This window comes from Dermacentor silvarum, unplaced genomic scaffold, assembly GCF_013339745.2.
Source record: "Dermacentor silvarum isolate Dsil-2018 unplaced genomic scaffold, BIME_Dsil_1.4 Seq886, whole genome shotgun sequence".
Classification (NCBI taxonomy): Eukaryota; Metazoa; Arthropoda; class Arachnida; order Ixodida; family Ixodidae; genus Dermacentor; species Dermacentor silvarum.
The window spans coordinates 14,633-34,872 of record NW_023606928.1 but is presented as its reverse complement, the minus strand read 5'-3'; the positions used below and the strand labels follow the sequence as shown (position 1 = coordinate 34,872).

General features: G+C 45.0%; 1 long non-coding RNA gene across 1 annotated transcript; it reads right to left on the bottom strand.

Annotated features, from left to right (window-relative positions):
- Nucleotides 1-887: 887 nt before the first annotated feature.
- Nucleotides 888-8,218, bottom strand: LOC125942010 (uncharacterized). Its single transcript, XR_007464733.1, has 3 exons — nt 8,146-8,218; nt 5,476-5,566; nt 888-1,075 (listed from the first exon to the last, which is right to left on the bottom strand). It is a non-coding gene; the product is annotated as an uncharacterized LOC125942010 (long non-coding RNA).
- Between the last annotated feature and the right edge of the window lie 12,022 nt (nt 8,219-20,240).

Sequence of the window (20,240 nt, the reverse complement as noted above, 5' to 3'; positions counted from 1 at the left end):
CCCAAGAATTTGTTCCAAGTGGATCCGCCTGGCGAACTCCAAGGCTACAATTTGTAAATTGCAATATGAGCCATCAGGTAATTAGTTAAAAACTTAATTAGTAAATTTCTGTTAAATATTCGATTATGCATTTCAATTTCTTGTGGAAGTAACGTCCGCCTCTTCGAGTAGACCAGCTCATGAACTAGAATTGTGCTACCTGCCACAAGCAACCTTTAAGAATTTTTGAAAGAGTTCGCTGAAACATCCTGTATATGGTCATATTTGGAAATTCAATAAATTAAAGTCTGGGTTTTTACATGCCAAAACCACAATTTTATGATGAGGCACACGCTGGTGATCGAGGCATTCCGAATTATTTTAACTCCCTGTGGTTTTTAATGTGCACCCAATGCATACGGCACACAGGCATCTAGTGCATTTCACTTCCATCGAAATGCCACCGCGCCCGGGATTCAATCCTGAGCCAGTTCAGTAGAGCAACGTACGTACGCCTTAGCCACTACGGCGGGTCTGGAATTTTATATGAATATCTCCAGTAAAAAATTCCAACCAGCTATCAGCTTACATGTCTGTTGGCTAACCCTAATTTCAGACCTTGATGGTCTACTAGCCAATCGGCATACAAGTTTGCAGGTCTACAAGCCTACAAGTCTACTACCTGTCTACTACCTATTCTACTGTTTGTCGGTATGCCATTGTACCGGAGACCACTGTTCAAATGTGTATTGTTTATTGAATTGATGAATTCTGACTGTGATTGCATTACAGTCTTGCAGTCTTAATTAGAATATATTCAGTGCCTTTGAACACTAGAGTATGCCAGTCGGCACTTAAGATGGCTCACTGCATAAATATGATCACCATTCCATCCAAAACTTCAGGTCATGGTATGTGTGTGATGTGGAAATCACATTTATAACATCTGAAAGCAATATGAACAGAGATAAAACTTTATTGCAAAGTTCACTACTACAGCACATTACCCAATTGCTGCAAGGGGTACCAGTGCACTGCTTTCAGTCTCTTTTCCATAACTTCCTTTGACACGGTGTCGTCCGCGTTGTGAAAACAGCTGCACAAACAAATGAACCATTATTGCCATATGACAGAAGACTAAGTACAATACTTGTTGTGTTGATTAATACACTGAGAAATGAGGAATTGAGCATAAACATTAAAAGACTAACAAGTGGTGAAAGCAGCACAAGTAATATTTGACTGTTTTGAAGCCAGCTTTGTGGCTGGTGAAGGGCCAATTGGAAGCAAATGCATATTTTCAAGTAATTGTAGGCCAGGCACACCAAGCTGTTTTCATTACACAGATTCCTATTGAATAGCAGCAATAATCCCAACATAGGCCTTACTGCATACCTGCTTGGTTAATTAATAATAGTACACACCGTAAGTTTGCACATTATGAAAATTCACATATTTTCCCCCCTCCCACACAATGACCACACTTACAACTCAACACTGCAACCGGTGGCCTGGTTTTGACTTCGACTGATGATAATGGCCAGCTGCGGATGCCAGTGGCAGTACCAGCACTGGAGCTATTTAGTGCTATATGCACAAAGCTAGTATTTTTCCCCTTTTTTTGTCAGTCTAGACAGGTCATGCCGCGCATGCATGGAGTGATCAGTATGCTAGCGTGCCACATAAGGTCGCAAGCTAGCTACAGCACCCACTTCAAGCTCAAAGCATTTCAACATGCTTTGTAGAATTGCACTCGTTAATTCAGAAGGTACTTCGGCGTCAGCAAAGTACACATCTGCCGTTAGAGATGGCCGCATGAAAAGCTGAATGCTACCAGCAAGGCAAGCAGGAATTTCCGCTGACCCAAGACTGATTTTTACTCGCAAGTTGAAGTAGCAGTGCTTTATAGCTCAGAAGCCTCTGGACAGCTGTTCTGTGTAAATTTAAATGATACAGAAGGAGGCTCGCCGACTTACAAGGAAGCAGGGCATTCCAACTACAAACTTCAATGCAAGCAGCGACTGGATGATGTGCTTCATGTGGCGGCATGGGCTTCATGAGTGTGCTGTGTAAATTTAAATGATACAGAAGGACGCTCGCCGACTTACAAGGAAGCAGGGCATTCCAACTACAAACTTCAATGCAAGCAGCAACTGGATGATGTGCTTCATGTGGCGGCATGGGCTTCATGAGAACATGTCAGCAGCTGCCTTCTACATACAAACAATCACAGACTTTCAGTATTTGTGATCATTCCCTGGCACCGGGAGGCAAGTTTAGAAGGCTGCCAGTGGAACTGTTGTGTCCATTGGTCCTAGAGGCACAGAACATGATTTCTGATGACAGTGTCATCAAAAGCTTCAAGAGAACTGGCATCTGAAGCTCAACTGACACCACTGAGGACCACCTACTATGGGACGACACTACTGAAGTTTAAGAAACTGGAGGGCCAGCCAGAAGTGAAGATTTCTTAAGCTTAAATTCTTATTTGAAATGTATGTTTTCAAGGTTCGAAAATAAGACTTGTCCATTCTTGTAAGTTACACCTTTGTTTGATTCTTTGGTAGCTGGCTTTTCGACACAATCTTAGTGTGCCGTAGATTAGGCTGAACTAGGTGGCTGTGGAAATTAACTTAAGATTTTACCCTGCATATAACATAGCCTTCCACTTTGTGTCATTTTCTTAAGTGTTTAAAATAGGAATAAACAAATGCATAAAAAATACCTAGTGCGTATGCTCGTTCCACAAGAAGTATGCTGCAAAGTATCAGCAGGACTGGTATACTGTAGTGATTCCTTTCCCTTCATTTCTATATTCCATTCTTATCATCCACTGCACATAGCCAGCCAATCATGATCATGTAGGCAGAATGCTACCCTTACAACGCACAAGACAGTTCCCCCCCAATAGAATAATTACACTATCCCAGCCCTAGATGCTTTCATAAAATGTTTATGTAGCACATGGGCATCATACATGAGCTAAATATTCATGTACCTGTCCACAATATTTTATAAATGCTGTAACCACAAGGAAGTTTTCACATATACTGAAAAGTTTTCACAGCTGAAGTCATGATAATGTTAAATTTGTTTAAATACAGTGGTACCTCTGACCAAATATTAATGGCAAATCGACAATAGAATGAATTTCAATAATACTTTAGAGGGAATTTGGGTGGCCAGCTTCAAACTTGAGCGCCATGTGACATTAGCATAACTGCAGCATGAATGCATCCTGTGATGTATCCAAGTTTTTGTGATTGAGCCTACTTCAGCAAGTTGTCTGGGGGGATGTGAGCTGAAGCAAGAGGCCAGAACAGGGACTGCTTGCACGAAGGCATTTACTGATGGGCAAACTTACCAAGCAGTAGAAAGGTACTTCAGGCTTCTAATTTCGTTGCGCTGTGTCCGGCAGCGCCTGATGCAAACATATAGCCGTGCTTTCAAGCGACCTTTTACTATTGGCCTACTCATTCACATAGGGTCACAACACAATTACCTGCCTGTCTCCAGTGGGTGAAACTTTCCCAAGAGAATTTTTTGCCCTGCTACTTTGGTGAGTGCATCAGCTCAGTTTGTCTTGTCAAAATGGCTCCCGCTACTTCACATGTAAAGTGCATTTGTTTGATTGCCCTTGTTGTAGATTGCCCTCCTCGGCCGCAGGAAGTCGTAGGTTAAATTTCTACCACTGCACAACACCCACTGATTCAAATGGACACAAGTGTACCCCAGCATGGCGTTCGGCTTTCTTCAGGGAGAGGAGCCTGTGCTCTAAATACCAGTCAAAACCCTCATGAGCACAAAAGAAGTAGGCCTGGGCCATTCCCAATAGTGGCAATTTCCCATGTGGTGCCCCAAATTCCCTTTCCAAGCGCTGAGGTCCCATAATGGCCAAGCACCAGGTGCAGTGCAAGGACCTTATGAGTGTTGTTTATGTGTGTGGACTGCTTGAAAACTCTTGAGGACTGTGAATGAAGGAAGAAGAAACAGAAGGCGAGGCAGGCGCAGATTGTGTGCTTGGCAGTGTTCAGAAAAGAAACAATAGAGAAGGAAGAAGAGAGGTGGGTGCCAAATGGGCAGAGGGGGCTAGCAACTTAGAAGACGCAGGACCAGTGCGCTGTTTCGGAAGCTCCTGCCGTGGTACCTGAGGCAGCCCTCAGGACAACGCGCCTGCCTGTCGGTGCAGACGCAGAGTGGCGCCTGGCGTGACGCCGTTTGGAGCAGGCCTGGCTGTAGCCTGCTCGTAGCCGCCTGTTGGAGCATCTTTAGGCTGTGTCCGGGGTGAGGCCTAACCGAGGCCTTTGCTTTGAAGCCGCCTCTTGCTCGAGGTGGCATGTGAGGTTGTGGCGGTGGAAGCAACCCGCCCGACAGCCGTTCGAGTCCTCGGGCCACGGTAATGCAGCCGTCGCCTGCCTCATCTCATGACCATTGCCGTCACCCTGCCTTGGCTGGCCTTCCACGAGGGTCATCATGCCTTGGGTCGCCTCCAACGGAAATCGTCGCGACAGCTAGACGATCTACCACTGATCGACAACACCATCAGGAATGTAGCCATGAGACGTACTTGCTCTTTTCTTGAACGCTGCGCGTAGGACTTAGTGTAGACGTGATTTCACCGGTAGGTACCTAGCGGCTGCACTTGCCTCAAGGCAGCTGAGGCTGATGCTCTTCAACAAGGCCATCTGTCGTTGGACAATAAGTGCCCAGAGAGCACGCATGAAATCTCTTTCAAGATGTGAACCCTCACAAGAAGCCGAGCACCAGGCCAAGGGACATCTCTACCCATCAGAAAGAAACGGAGGTTTTCTGGCGGCACGGGGATTTGAACTCAGTACCTCCCACATACGAGGCGGATGCTCTACTGCTATACCACTACTGCGGTAGATTCATCCAGTTGAAATGGTTAGTCATGAGGATCTGAGACCGCTTTAGCATCCAAGAGAACCAAAAATTGGGCAAGCTGTTATGTATTCATGGTTGAAATGTTGAAAGCGGCATGGGCAAACGCAGACAAAGGAGTGCTTGCACTCTCTTCATTTCTCTGCCCCTCAGTCTGCATTTGTTTTTTAACTGCTTTAAACATTCTAATCGCTTTAGCTGTACCCATGACTTATTTTCATTGTCGACCTATTACAGCACCTGGCATTGTGTATAGCACAGCATGACTAACATGGGAGTGCCAATGTTGCTGTAAGTAACTGCCATGTACTTAACAGAAATATTTATGGTGGCGTAATGGAATAAGATGAACGTCTACAGCTCCAACAGTATCCCATATTATTATTATTAAGCCCTTGTCTTCAAGGAGCCTACTGGATAATTATTAGGATAGGAACTTTTCCTTGTGTGTGTTGAGGGCTTTACTAAATGCATTAGGAGCAAGTTTGAATTTTTTTGAGGCTACAGCACCAAGTAGTTCACAAGAAAGTTTCTCACTATTAAGCAACAATGGGAAAGAAGCATTGTTGCTAATATTCAGTAACAGTGACCCACGCTGTTTGCGGCGGTATGCATGAGGAAACAGTTCCCTTTCTTTTTGCTTTTTAGTTTCGCAAGTTTGAATTTGACTGTAGCACGCTGATGCCTACAAGATGAAGAGAAGATATACAATAAAGCTTGCTCAGAGTCGGTTACTTTAGCGAGCCCTGCTCAGATTCTGATCGAGATGTATGAAGCTATGTATGGACTAAATGTACTATCACATATTTCTATTACTAGCACTAAACTTAGTACTAAGTTAAACAGAAAGATACTAAAGAACTCTTCCCTGATACCCAACAACAAACAGCATGCTTGTGTGTGCGTCACTGATGCAGAATGTAACTAACACTTTAATTGTTTAAGCAACTTCCTCCCACAGTGGCTAGTAAGGCTGCAGCTAAGCCCCTAACGATTACAATGAAAAGCATGCAAGTTATCAATTGGCTAGATTGCCATGCAGCGCATAATACAGGATGCCATTGACCCATGGACGAAAGCCGTATACCCTGCCGTGATGAGTGCTACAGGTGCTGCAAATGTTATCGCAAGCAATTATAATGCTGACACTGCCATCCTAGACACGCTGTTCTGCGTAAGTAGCTGAAGGGCCTCCTGCAACAACTTGGCATTCAAGACAATGCCATCACTGTGGAAGACAAATTGGAGTCAGATCTATCACCAAACTTGTCAAACAGGTGAATATGGTCTCAAAACAAGCACTGGTGTTGCAGTTTTGAGGCAAACCAATGAATGCACACAGGTTGAGAAGCAGCAGAAGGTTCGAAAAACTGAATTGGTAAACTTGATTCAGGGTATCAAGGTAAGAATATGCCACCGACACTCAAGGCAGGCAGATGGATTTGTTTTGTGCCCATTGAACGAGCGAGCCTGATGCACAAGATCGCAAAAAAAGCTCGACCAATTCTGTCGCCTCAGATGCTGCTGGACGCAGTGCAGTGGCAAATAAAGACCTGAAGTGCCTTCAGAAAACCAACTTGGTTGGTTTTGCTTTCTCGTTTTTTGATCTGCTATGTACTCCTTCCGAGTAATCATTATAGATGCAGCATCTGCTTTTTAAGTCTTGTTTTTTAGGTTATTATTTGCTGGGCCAGCGCACATGCTTCAACCTACCTTCACATATTTTTAGAGGCAAGCGTCATGCTGTGTGATAATCTGGATTGTCTCTTATCACCTCTGGTATACTAGGCCGTACCAATCTGTCATGGCACATGGCTATGATGTGGTTGTATTAGGGGGTCCTGGTGACTCCAATATTTGGTTGCTTTATCATTAATGTGATGCCCCATGATGTCAGTACTTATAAATATCACATTTCTTCAGTAAACTGCAGTTGAAAGTAAGCGCCAAACCCGTGTTTGCGCAAACCGATCTCTGCTCTACCATTTTCCAGTGATTATGCTCTCAGTAACGTGCTTAAATAGATTCTCATTTTCTACGGAAATTGTTCATGTGTGTCACAATGGCTCATAGAGAGATTCAGCTATACCTTTGCAATCCTCCACCTTGACATCCCTATTCATCGGCTTACAGTAAGTCTTAAAATCGATTTCGCTCCTTTACAGACACTTTCGCCCATATTTTCACTGCACATGCTTTCGCTCTTCCCTTATATCCTCACAATTTTCTAGTGGCCCCATGACCTGTGCAGCACTCTCCAAGTGAAACAACTTATTCCATACATTTGCACTCAGTAATTTCATTTCTGTAAGTTCTGTACTAGACACTAGCTAATTATTTTATTCCTTAAAAATTTTATTTCTCTTTCATAGCAATTACTCCGGCTGCTATTAGAAAATAGCAAAACATTATTTTTATAATGTCTTCAATGAATCAACCTTCAATGATTTAGCCTGCATATCATGTACAGCATGCAGCTCTTCTGCAATGTTTCACCTTAATCCAAAATTTAACTATCTCGATCTAGATGCAGATGCTTGCTATGCATTGCCCTTGTGATTACTTTTATATGTGCACCTATGATTCATCGCAGTGTTCTTAGAGTATCACGGATGAACATCAGTTCTTCCTATTTATGGAGGTGGTGTTATGCAGGCAGTGTCTGACAAATTGAACATCTTTCCTAAAGTTCGGAAAGCAGACACAATTCTATATGAAGGAAGAATAGAACCTGATCACCTTTCTTTCTCATACAATCACCCCCAATGAATACATAAACAAAAGAAAAACTAAATTTTCTTTTAGTTATATATAACCTAAGAGTAACTCATTACTCATTAGTTTGCTGAGCCATCTACAACTGAAAGTGTTGCAGCATGTCAGAAATGCTACAGTGCATTGCACATTATGTTTATCATCAGTAAATGAGCATTTTCAGGCATCAAGCTCAGCATATCAAAGATATGATGTTGGCCTTTGGGAGGTTAAAATGTCCACAATTTTGGCCATCAATTCCATCCCGTATGATATAGGCCACATGACAACACAAAAGCATCCAAATAAGCTAACATGTTGACATCTTCAATGCCTATAAAATCATCAGCAACTTTCCATTTGTTGTTGCTTATATGAAGACCAAATTTACATGTCCCTTGCATAAACTTATGGCAAGAATATCATGATCACAAGTATTAATTTCTATAATTATGACTTAAACTCACTCTAAAACAATCTAATAAACGTAGCACTGACATATATACATACCTGGCCAAAATATACCCAGAGCCTAACTACAGTGTTGGCCAATTAAACAAGGAAATATAACTTATTTCACTTCAAATATAGTCTGTGGTACTTTACCCAAATATGACTCGAAAAAAACTGCACAAATCTGAGTGGCGATGTGGGCTTGTTGGTTGTTCATGTTGAAATGAGCGAGCTGTAGCGCGAACAGGGAACAAAGATATGAGAAGGCACAATGAAGTGCTACGTGTGTGTATTCTTTGTGCCTTCTCGTGTATTTTTCCCTGTGCGTGCTACAATTCGCTCGTTGCACAAATCTGTTACCAAGCTTCTTATCGTCATTTATTTCATCTTTAAGGGCCTCTGTCATGGCATTACGTTAGGGGTGGCATATTCATGCAGTCGTCTCTAGCATTCACTCAAACCATTACCAAATGTTCACACCCTAAATGTATAATTGCTTTTAATGATGAACAAGTCTGCAATTCTATTGTCTGCGAGCATCGACAATACATATCCTGACCTCTGCAGTGACTGATCTGCTACAAATTATCTTTGAGGTTCTTAAGCTGCGTGATTTTGTACCTTTATGTTTAATAATGCACGTGAGACCATGAGTATACTTTATATGGCTTCGTTTTCAAATTTAAGTAACTTCAGGGTGATGAACACACACACACTTATGGAAATATGAAAATGAGAAGTTGAAGTGACATGTACATTAGGTGAATATTCATTTAAGACACATGTAACTGCAATCATCCGTGTTGCTGACTGCATGTCTCTGCAGAGTAATGCAAATAGGCGTGCAGCTTACATGATATATGAAGCTCAAGTGCACTGTGTAGGTTATCAAGTTAGGTGTTGTTCTCTAGAGGTCTTTGTGATCAGTACACGTGATGCCATATGCACTGAAATGTGATGGTAAAGAACCGAGTGCTTCCAGTCATTCCATGAACTCAATACTATTGCTGCAGCTACGTGATAGCAGAAGGCTGTATGCACTAGTTCAAAGAGCTACCTAAAACAGGGTGCATGCCATAATGATTACATGAATCAGTGGAAAAATGTCACTTGGTAGCTGCCACTAGACATGGGAATGGTTAAGTAGCGCTGCAAAGTGCTACTCAATGCTGGTTCCTAATTCCTTACATAACATTCACTACGTCAAAGAACAATGCCACTAAGTCCTGACCTGTCTGCCATGCAGATAATGGTTACGCATTGCTGAAGTTGTGCTTGGAGGATGTGAAAAAAAGCTGTCCAAAAGAGAATTTAGCACGTGGACAAGAATGGCAAAATGAAATCTAACCTCACTAAAGTTGTGGTATAGTGGCGACATTTCACACAATATTTCAATAGAACCATGAAAATTTCTGTTAAATTGAAAGCTTGCCTATATTGTTGTGTTGTACCCATGTATTAGTGCTATGACAAATGAAGGATCTAAGTTGACAGATGAAGCGACAAACTTAAAATGTCCACGTGCATACATGCTAAAAGGCAGTTTCCCTGTTTCATTACATTTTCCAAACTCTTGCAGAGCTGTTGTATACTCTACGAGTACAAAGCATGGCTCGATCATAGAATAAACCGCACAGTATGTGCTGCCACGCTAACAAATTGGTAAAAAAAACAAGGAAAGCTTTTGCTGTCATGATTTTACCATTAAGTGGGCTCAAATACTACACGAATACATATATCGAGAAAAAAAAATTGGTTTCAACAAATGGAGTCAGCCCTATTATAACAGTTACCAACTCATGTGAGCAGAAAAGCAGGTGAGAGCACACTGGCTCAGGCTGAGCCATTTGCCTTTCCTGTAAATAAATCCTCACACTCTGAAGCTCATATTGATACTCCCTTCAGTCACGGTGTACATAATTGTGTGCACAACTTATTTTTGCCATTTCTGTGCAGCTGTGTCAAGGAAATGACCACAAAATCTAATCTTAGGGTAAATTAAACATTATGGTTACCTCAAGTACCTTCATTTCACTTCTGAGGGAAATGTATCGCTACCGAAGATAGCTTTGGAGAAGGCACTACAGTGTTTGACGGAAGGTGTGATGTGGGACATTTCTGTAGCAATTGCAAAATAATTTTCTTCTTTCTAGTAAAGCTTGCAACCAATAATTAACTTGTGCAGGTAACACACTAGTGATTCAGTAATTTTTTATGAAGAGACCTATCATTACAGCGTGCACAACAATTAGACACTTAATCACTCTGTAATTATGGTGAATCGTCATAATATGCAGTCATTCTACCATCTTGACTAGCTCTTAATGGAGTCTGCAGCACCTTGGCATATATTTATGTAAATTTCATACATTTATCGACAGTCAATCATACTTCGTCACTGAAGGGGTTAAGTGTAATCGGGCAATTTTTTCACGCCAGTGTGTGAATCGGGAATGCAGAACTTCAACGAGTTCCACTGAACGCAGTGTAAAGAAGGTAAGAGCAAATCACAATATTAAAAAAAAACATAATGCCCCCCCCCCCCCCATGCCACAAAATTGCTGCAAAACCAGAAAAATGTTGGCTGGTATCAAAGTGGAGCCAATGCACACGAACATGCGTGATAATAATCTACTGGTAAGAGTTCGTGCAATTTCTTAGTCCCGATGATAGATTGATGATGATAAATAATAATTTAGCCTATAAACACATCCATGTAAGTCCCGAACAAGTTGAGATATCCATGAATCTAGCTTCCTGGATCGTGCGTTTTACTCACTTATACCAGAAGGATACGCCACATAAAAGAAAAACCTGCATGCATGCCGGCATCTCTATGATACGAGCACTTGTCAGTTAAATAATAAATCGCACAGCTATAATTTCAGTCAATACAGAAAACAAATCAAGGTGAACACGGTTTCTTCAATAAGTTGTCCGAGACTGACCAAGGTGTTATGTACTACCGATAAGCATTGGTGCACACGCTTCTTGGACAGCCCTGGGCAGTCCGGGGTGGCCAATCGAAGAGCCTAGTATATATATTGAAAATCAGTCTGCACTCCAGTGAGCTATACATCCAGAGAGAAAAAGATCTCCATTTGTGTTCTCCCTATTGACTGCTCCAACTGTCTCTGCAGCTAAATCTTCGTACACCTTGCCGGTTTGGCACATCCCATTTGCTTAGCTCACTGAGGAAAGACACTGCATTAGAACGTTTTCCTTGTCGTTTGAACTTTGCCCTAGATCAGTTCATTGCTGCACATCTATGCAGCCGACATCACATGAAAACAATTTAACCCTTTATCAGTGACAATCTCTCTCATTTTGGGAATGTTGTAGTAATCTTACAGTTCAATGCAAGCAACGGCGTAAAAGTTCCTTCACTGCTAAGAATGACTGTTGGCAAATTTTACGCATAGCAGTTATATCCACTAGAGAAGAAAAAAAAACTCACGATGCAAACAGCCGCAGCTATGCTGTGTAAACATTTGTATAGCCTTTCATATGAAAGTACCGCACAGTTGAGGCCACCTAAAAATACTGACAAGGAAGCTGTGCTGGACAGCTCTCTAGCTAGCGGCATCAGCAACAGCAGCAAATAGTAATAACGAAAGTTGATAATTAATAATTGCATTCAGTAATGTCACCAGGGTGATTTGGAGGTCCGCCAGCATGACAAAGCCCACTAATATAAACGAAGTTGGTTAAAATTCGGCTAGACGAATCGCCTAGCAGCCAGCCAGGTACACTCCGTCTCTGCAAAGACTATTACAAGGTGCCGCGCACACCACAGTGAAATAAATGCAAATGATATAGCTACATCTAGCTCCAAAACTACAACGCTGAATTCAAACACATAAAATAATACAAGATATTTCATAGCGTGTAGCATAGCATGACTCGAAACAAGGACGATCGATCGAATAACGCAGACCTTCAATCAAATTAATATGACAGTCAGCCTCTGTGCTAGTAGATCATTCGTACTTGTAATTGGGTTGACAGGGTCCGATGTACATACGCCACGAACTCCAAGGCAAACATAACAATAATGGGGACTGTAGACGAAACCGAAGGAGCGGATTCGCCCGCTTGTGTTTTAAGCCCAAACCGCATTCACGCGATTTTGTGCGCAACGACGACGAGCGACGAAACGGGCCGTCGCGCGAACAGATCGCTTGGTCTTTTCGCTCAATCGCTCGGTTCTAGAAATTTAGAATACGTCGCTCGTCGCCCGCAATTGCTATGAGCGACTAGCCAATAGCGCGAAGCCGGAACTGGATATACATCAGTCAAGTACTACCGATTGTCGCACGGAACGAGCAAACGACTAGATTTTGATACGTGCAAGGATAATAACGTAGTGAAATCGTTAGAAATATTTATGCTGCTCTTTAAACTAAAACCCGTTAAATTAATAAAGCAAGCGTCACGCCAGTTTCGGCGAGTATTTGCTGCCCTCATAAAGGCAACACCGGAGAGACGTCGCTCATCTCGTCGCTTGCATGCTGTGCGACTTGTAGGCGACGAACGAACGCGACAGCCATCTCCATCGCGTCGATTGTTGTCGCGCGCAAGATTGCGTGAATGCGGTTTATACTTTACGCGGTATCGCAACACGCACTGCTTCAAAATTATGCAAATAGCACATAGCAAAAGGGGGGGGGGGGATTGTACGTACCTTTGTAAAAGTTGCGACTGCAAGTGACAATCGCCAGGCACGCATTCTCTTCAGAAAAGGTCTTCTCGGGCGCCGCCGTCTACGTACGTGGCAGCTCCATCAGCAGTGACGCGGGTTGTGCAGTTTCACGATGAGCACTGGTATATAATCATCACTGCACTGCGACAACGCGCAGCCACGGTATTCAAAAGTTGAACCGTGCGCGCGACACATACAAACAAAGCGATCGCCGAGGGCCGCGCCAGTGAAGGCGCCCGCTGCTTCCCTTTACTTACAGTCGCGTTAAACTGCGTTGGTGAGGACTCGTTCCGATTGCGTTCACGAATAACACACAAACCGCGGAGAACATTGCGTTAACACGGATGCACGAACGAAAATTACACACGAAAACAGGCCTCGGTATCTGACAGCTGCCGTCCATGTGCTGCCGGCGCAGCAAGCTTACCAATGTTGCCAAGCGATACATTGCATTGGCCATTCCACGTTTGGTTTCGGTTTAGATTTCACTGAATGTGTCAAAACTTTAGCTTGGTGGTAATTTTTGCAGTATTTCATTTAATGGGGCTTGAATAAAGTATCTAGATTGACTGATGTAGCAAACTTTTTGTTTGTGCTTGTGCAGTAGCTGATATAACGAATAGGAATTCGTGCAGCAGGTTTCCTAACTCATGCTTTAATATTCCCAGGCTGCTTTACATAGGCCGGTATATATGATTGCAAAAGTATATGTTCATGTTCTCTCTCAAAAAGTAGACATATTCATCGGGTGTGGTTGTGAGCCAACGTGCAAAACGATGAGTTGATTGTGTGTGTTTCTGCGATAAAATTCACTTCAACTCGTTACTACCTGCTCGGTGCAAGCACATTCATTTCGATCGAGATGCTTTGCCTATAGCTGCAGTGCAAAGCATCGCATTTGTTACGTGCAGTATAGCTACATCTCGTAAATAAGGCCATGCGGTCCGGCAGGCGCGGTGCTAATAACCCACCCAGGATCTCTGCCAGGGGGTGGGGGGGGGGGGGTACATTTGTGTGTGTGGGGGGGGGGGAAGCAAACACTTTACATAATATGTAATTACCTTGCTTTAGCCAGAGGAACCCAACAGCAACTCAAATACCTAATAACTATAATACAAAACATAATTATAATAATAAATAATAATTATAATAATTATAATTTTAATATATAAGGATGATGACAATGTTTATTTCTTCAGCGTTTTACTCAAAGTAATTTAAGAGTGAATGAGTAAATAGAAGACAGTAGGTGATAGAGTGTTTTTGTTAATCCGGAAAATTCGACCTCAAGCCATCTCCTGAATGGTAATGACAGTGTGCACAGAGCGCTGAAGGTGCACGTTGGACTGGTGGGGCTCGACGCGTGAGTGGAGGGGGAGGGGGGTTACAACTACAATTTAGGTATACTTTTAAATCCTTATATGGCAATATAAGGCGCTTACTTGCAGCCATATATGACAGTAGAACGCCTATTTGTACCCTTATATGACGTTATAAAGCCTTACTTGCAGTCATATATGGTAGTACTAGGCCATATCTGGACCATTATATGGCAGTATAAGGCCATATCTGGACCCTTATATGGCAGTGTAAGGCCATATCTGGACCCTTATATGGCAGTATAAGGCCATATCTGGACCCTTATATGGCAGTATAAGGCCATATATGGACCCTTATATGGCAGTATAAGGCCGTATCTGGACCCTTATATGGCAGTATAAGTCCTTACATGGATCCTTATATGGCAGTATAAGGCCTTATATGGGCACTTATATGTCCAAATATGGCCATATATAAAACATATAAGGGCCATATCTGACATTTTCGTAAGGGAGGACACAGATCGGACGTATGTGTCAGCGAACAAGTTCAATGTCGGGGATGCGGAATGACGTCTCCACCTGAGGATCACGCATGTGAGCCCAAGTGTAAGTTGTGCGGCAAAGGACATTTCACAGCGGACCGGAAATGCAAGGAAGCTTTCAGGACCCCTTACACGATAAAGAAGAGGCAATGGGAGGCTAAGCTGCGCTTGGAGGAGGAAGAGCGTAAGGCGAAGGAGGCCGAAGTAGGAAGGAGCAGATGGGAAAACAATCAAGGGAGATCCAGGAGTCCGTCAAGACAGCGGAGCATGTCGAGAGGGAGGTCGGATTCCTTCCCACGACTGCCCCAACGGCAGGAAGGGGAGAAGCAACAGAATGCGGGGACCTCCGGCGGCGCTGTCGTCAACAATCCATTGAGAGCCCCGTCGCCGAACAGAAAGGTGGGTTGGGCCGGCAAGGCCTCCCAGGATAAACGCGATGAGGAAATGTTTCAGATTAAGGAAGAGAATCGCATGCTTAAAGAACAGCTAGCGGCGATGAGTAGGCAAATTGAGGAGCTTAAAATAGCTCTTAAACCTAATACAGCACCGGTTAAACAACCGCAAGTGTCTCAAAAGCCAAATGTAGAAGGATCAGAGGAACAGATGGCGGCTCCGCCCCCTGCTAAGAAGAGGGCGAAGGAAATGGAGAAGCCCATAATAGATAAGGACATAGAGACAGTGATAGACATTAAAATAGCGAAACTGGAGGAAACATTTGAGACCAAATCTAGTCAGGACGATGAATGGCGCAAGGCCTTCGAGGAACGCATGTTGGGGATGTTCCAAAATCTGACACAGCAGTTGCATCAGCGAGATAACAATCTCACAGAGAGACTGCATCAGAGGGATAATAAACTCACTGAAGAACTTAAGGCAGAATTTGCGAAGAGGGATCGGGCATATGAAGAGCTCACCCAGCAAGTATTAGGAAGTCAGCTGAATCAGCTAGTTGGGAGTCATGGCTCATAGATCCAATAAAAACACCGTTTGGCAATGGAACTGTAGAGGCTTCACGCGCAAGCGTGCGGTCCTACAGGAATTCCTAAGGAACGGGGATCGACCGGAGCTAATAGCACTACAGGAATGCGGCAGAAAGGCAAAATTGTCGGGGTACAAATCTTATGTAGGCGAGGGCGAAAACACGCAGGTGGCCACCCTAGTCAGGCGAAACGTCACGGCGGTGCAGCATGACACTGGGAGTACACAAATCGACCACGTTCTCGTAGAACTGATACCGCGAAGAAAGAGAGACGGTAGCTTGTTTGTATTAAATGTCTACAGCTCTCCCAGACAAAGAAAATGCGACTTCGGGGATCTCTTCGCGATGACGCGACGTATGATTAAGAACAACCCGCTGTTGATTGTGGGGGACTTTAATGCTCACCACACGGCATGGGGATATAAGCAGACTTCGATCAAGGGCAGGAAATTGTGGGACGACATACAAACTCATAATCTGGATTTAATAACCGACCCGATGCAGCCTACGAGGAAGGGAACTAGTGTCGCGTGTGACACGACACCCGACCTCACTTTGACGGGGAGCGGCACTAGAGCCACGTGGTGCAATACAAAGGAGGACTTGGGCAGCGATCACAAAATCATAGAAGTGGTGGTAGAGGGAGGCCCGGCAACCCCCCGGAAACGGAGGGTAGAGGCCGTAAATTGGGACTTTTTCAGGGCACTCAGGGACGACCCGTCTCCCATCTCTGATATTGCGCAGTGGAGCGATGGCGTAGTGCGCACTGTGAAAGAAGCCACCGAAGCGGTGGAAATTGAGGGGGACAACAAAGCGCTAGACAGGAGATTAGTTAACCTCTGGAGGAAAAAGAAAAGGCTTGAGGACCGACTTCGACAGAAGAGATGGGCTCGAAATATCAGGAAACAGATAGCTGCTTTAAACAAGGAAATTGAAGAACACGCAATCACGCTCACGAAGCAAAATTGGGGGAACGTCTGCGATCAGATGGAGAGGAATATGAGTACCGCGGGAACGTGGCGACTTCTTCGTCACCTCTTAGATCCGGATAGCACAAAGTCAGCGTCCACACAACAGCTGGAAAGAATGGCGCATCAATTTGATGGCACTAAGAAAGAACTCTTAGAAGAAGTTAGGAATAGGTACATCAATCCCGCCGGACTTGAACCTCTCCCGGCCTACGGAGGAGGAGAGAATTCGGAATTAGACGCCCCGATCTCCCTGGCTGAGGTCAGAGCAGAGATTAATCGGCTAAAGACTAAGTCAGCGGCAGGGCCGGACAGAGTGAGCAACAAAATGCTCCGTAACTTAGACGACAGCTCAATCGCCAACCTCGCAACGTACATGCAGGAGTGCTGGGAGAAGGGGACGATACCGCAGGAGTGGAAACTCGCCGACCTCATTTTCATTCCCAAGCCGGGTAAAAAACTGGGCTTCGAGAACCTCAGGCCTATATCGCTCACCTCCTGCGTGGGTAAGCTTATGGAGCACGTCGTTCAGACGCGGCTGAATAGGTACATGGAGGAAAATGGACTGTATCCGGACACCATGATCGGTTTTCGACCAAAGCTGTCGGCATGCGACGTGATGCTGCAGCTCAAGGATGAAATTATAGACAAGCAAACGCGAGACACGAAAGTGATCGTGGGGTTAGATGTGGCAAAGGCATTTGACAACGTGAGGCACGTGTCTATCTTGGAGAATTTGAACTCACTCAATGTCGGGGAGAAAGTGTACCATTACATCAAGGACTTTCTTACCAACAGGAAAGCCACTCTCAAGATAGGGGAAGAATCTATAGAGAACATTGAACTGGGTAACGTGGGGACGCCGCAGGGCTCGGTTTTATCACCTACCCTCTTCAACATTGCGATGTTGAGACTCCCCGAAAAGTTGGGGGAAATTGATAATCTAAACCACACCATATATGCGGATGACTTAACATTATGGATGAACAAGGGCAGTGATGGGCAAATAGAAAGTTCCCTGCAAATTGCAATTGACATCATCGAGGAGTACCTGAAACCCAAAGGACTTAGATGTTCGGCCGAAAAGTCGGAAGTACTGTTCTTAATGCCCCCCGGAAAACGACGGCTTCACCAAAAGCGCGAGGCTGGCATCCAGCTGTACGTCAACGGCGCAGAGATCCCCGCGGTCGACAGTATCCGCGTCCTCGGGCTGAGGATTCAGGCAAACCGGAAGAACTATGAAACGCTTGCTAGATTAGAAGCCAGTTCAAATCAGACGTGTCGTCTCATCAGACGAATAGCGAACAGGCACGCTGGGATGAAGGAGGCGAATCTCCTGAGGCTAGCGCAAGCCTTCGTAATCAGTAGGATAGTGTACGTGGCACCCTACCTCAAGCTCAGTGGAGCAGAACGGAACAAACTCGAAATAATTATTAGGAAAAGTGTCAAGGTCGCGCTCGGACTCCCCCAGAACACGTCCACCGACAAACTGATGAGGCTAGGGGTATCGAACACTCTCGAGGAACTGATTGAGGCTGCCCTTACCGCGCAGCATCAAAGGCTACTTGGATCTAAAACGGGGAGGAAAATTTTAGAGAAATTGGGCTACGAGCCCAAACATGAGCAAGTGCGCTCAAGAGACATCCCCAGACAGATCAGGGACAAGATAAAAATACCTCCGCTACCCAGAAACATGAACCCTGCCTTTCACGACGGCAGACGTAAAGACAGGGCAGAGGCATTACAAACTAGGTATACTGGTCGACAGGACGTCCTATATACGGACGCTGCAGAATATGACAGCAAAGCGGCATATGCGGCCGTGGCGGTTAGAGAAGATGGAACACCAATGGCGTGCTGCACAGTCAGTGGCGTCGAGACGGTTGAAGCTGAGGAAGTGGCTATAGCCTTGGCCGTCAGCCAAAGGGGGGCAAAGGTGGTCATCAGCGACTCCAAAAACGCCGTGCGAAATTACGAATCGGGGAGGGTGACGGAGACTGCCATCCGTATATTAAACAGGGACGGGGGACCCAGACAGCTTGTTCTGCTCGTTTGGGCACCAGCTCACCAGGGACTTAGAGGGAACGAGGAGGCTCATTCGGTCGCCCGAGGTCTCACTTACCGGTCGACCCCCGGAACCTCCCAAGTCACCGAAACTATGAACAGAAGAGAGGATATGCGCGCATACCAGGAAATCACAGTATACTACAGACTAAATCGACAAATTTACCCGGCAGCGGACAGAACACTCAGTAAGAAAGATGAGGTTATGTGGAGGAAATTACAGACGGGGGTTTTCCCAAACCCCGTACTCTACAGCAAGTGGCATCCAAGAGTATTCGATTCAAAGTGCAAATTCTGTGATGAGGCAGCAAATCTGGTTCACATGGTGTGGACATGTCCGTCTAAGCATGATAGCTCGCGCACTCTAGAATCCTGGGAGGCTTTGCTCCGCAGCCCAGACCCCAACGTCCAGCAGGACATCATCGGTCAAGCCCTTGCTGCTGCTGTGTCTCAAGGTATTCCAGCCGACGGCTAGGGGCGACGGTGGAGAAGGATTTCTCTCCCGACGTTGACTGGTGTTTTTTTAATAAAGTTGTTCCTCCTCCTCCTCCTTCTGACAACACTCGGACTAGTGGGCGGAGCTTCGGAAGCTGTCCGAGCAAAATCGAATGCGCCACAGCAGTCCCAAGCAGTCCGGGACTGTCAGGGACTGATAATCGAAGAGGCCCAATGTGTTCTCGTACGCGTATCTACCAGGGGGGGGGGGGGGGGGTATGAAATGGCCATCTTTATAGCGGCAATAGTATTTGACTACCACATGTTATTGCGTGGTGAGCTCGAGAATAAGGATGAATTATTTATTGCGATAGCATATAGAGAGCTGCCAGTGAGTGGAGGTGAGTGCCAGTGAGTGTGAGTGGAGCTAAGAGCCAATGAGTGTGAGTGGAAGTGAGTGTGAACGTGGTGAGTGCCTGTGAGTGTGAGTGGAGGTGAGTGTGAACGTGACTGATTGCTGTGTGAGTGAAGCTGACTGTGAACGTGACTGAATGCTGTGAGTGTGAACGTGGTGAATCCTTCTGGGTGTATAGAGGTGAGTGTGAACGTGAGTGTTAGTGCAGGTGAGTGTGAACAAGAGTGAGTGTTTGTGAGTGGAAGTGAGTGTGAACGTGGTGAGTGCTTGAACGATAAGCAGAGGTGATATCGGTTGCTTGCGGGAAAATGGAGGCACGTTGTGTGTGCAAGCTCACTCGGGGTGATGACTTATCGCGCTAGCAGATTGTGCACGTCAAGATAGAAGCCACTCACTAAGGTTGTAATAATCCAAGGTTCAGGCATGAGTGAGACAATGTATAATGAAATGAGCGGATATATTATATTGCGATAGCAATTATATGGACACTCCAAGCGAACTTCTGCCGTGGTCGTGGACGTCGTTGTGAGGCTCCGTATAAAGTCCAAACACGGTAAAATTGTCGCCGCGTGCCGGCGGTACGCTGCGTATGCGAGTGCAATAGGGTGCCTCGATGTCCTCCTCGCCCGCCGCTCCGTACAGGGTGGAGACATTCTTTGACGGCGTTGGTGCCGCCAGAACCGGTTCGTTCCAGCCGCCGCCGCCATGTTCATGCCCGCCGCGCA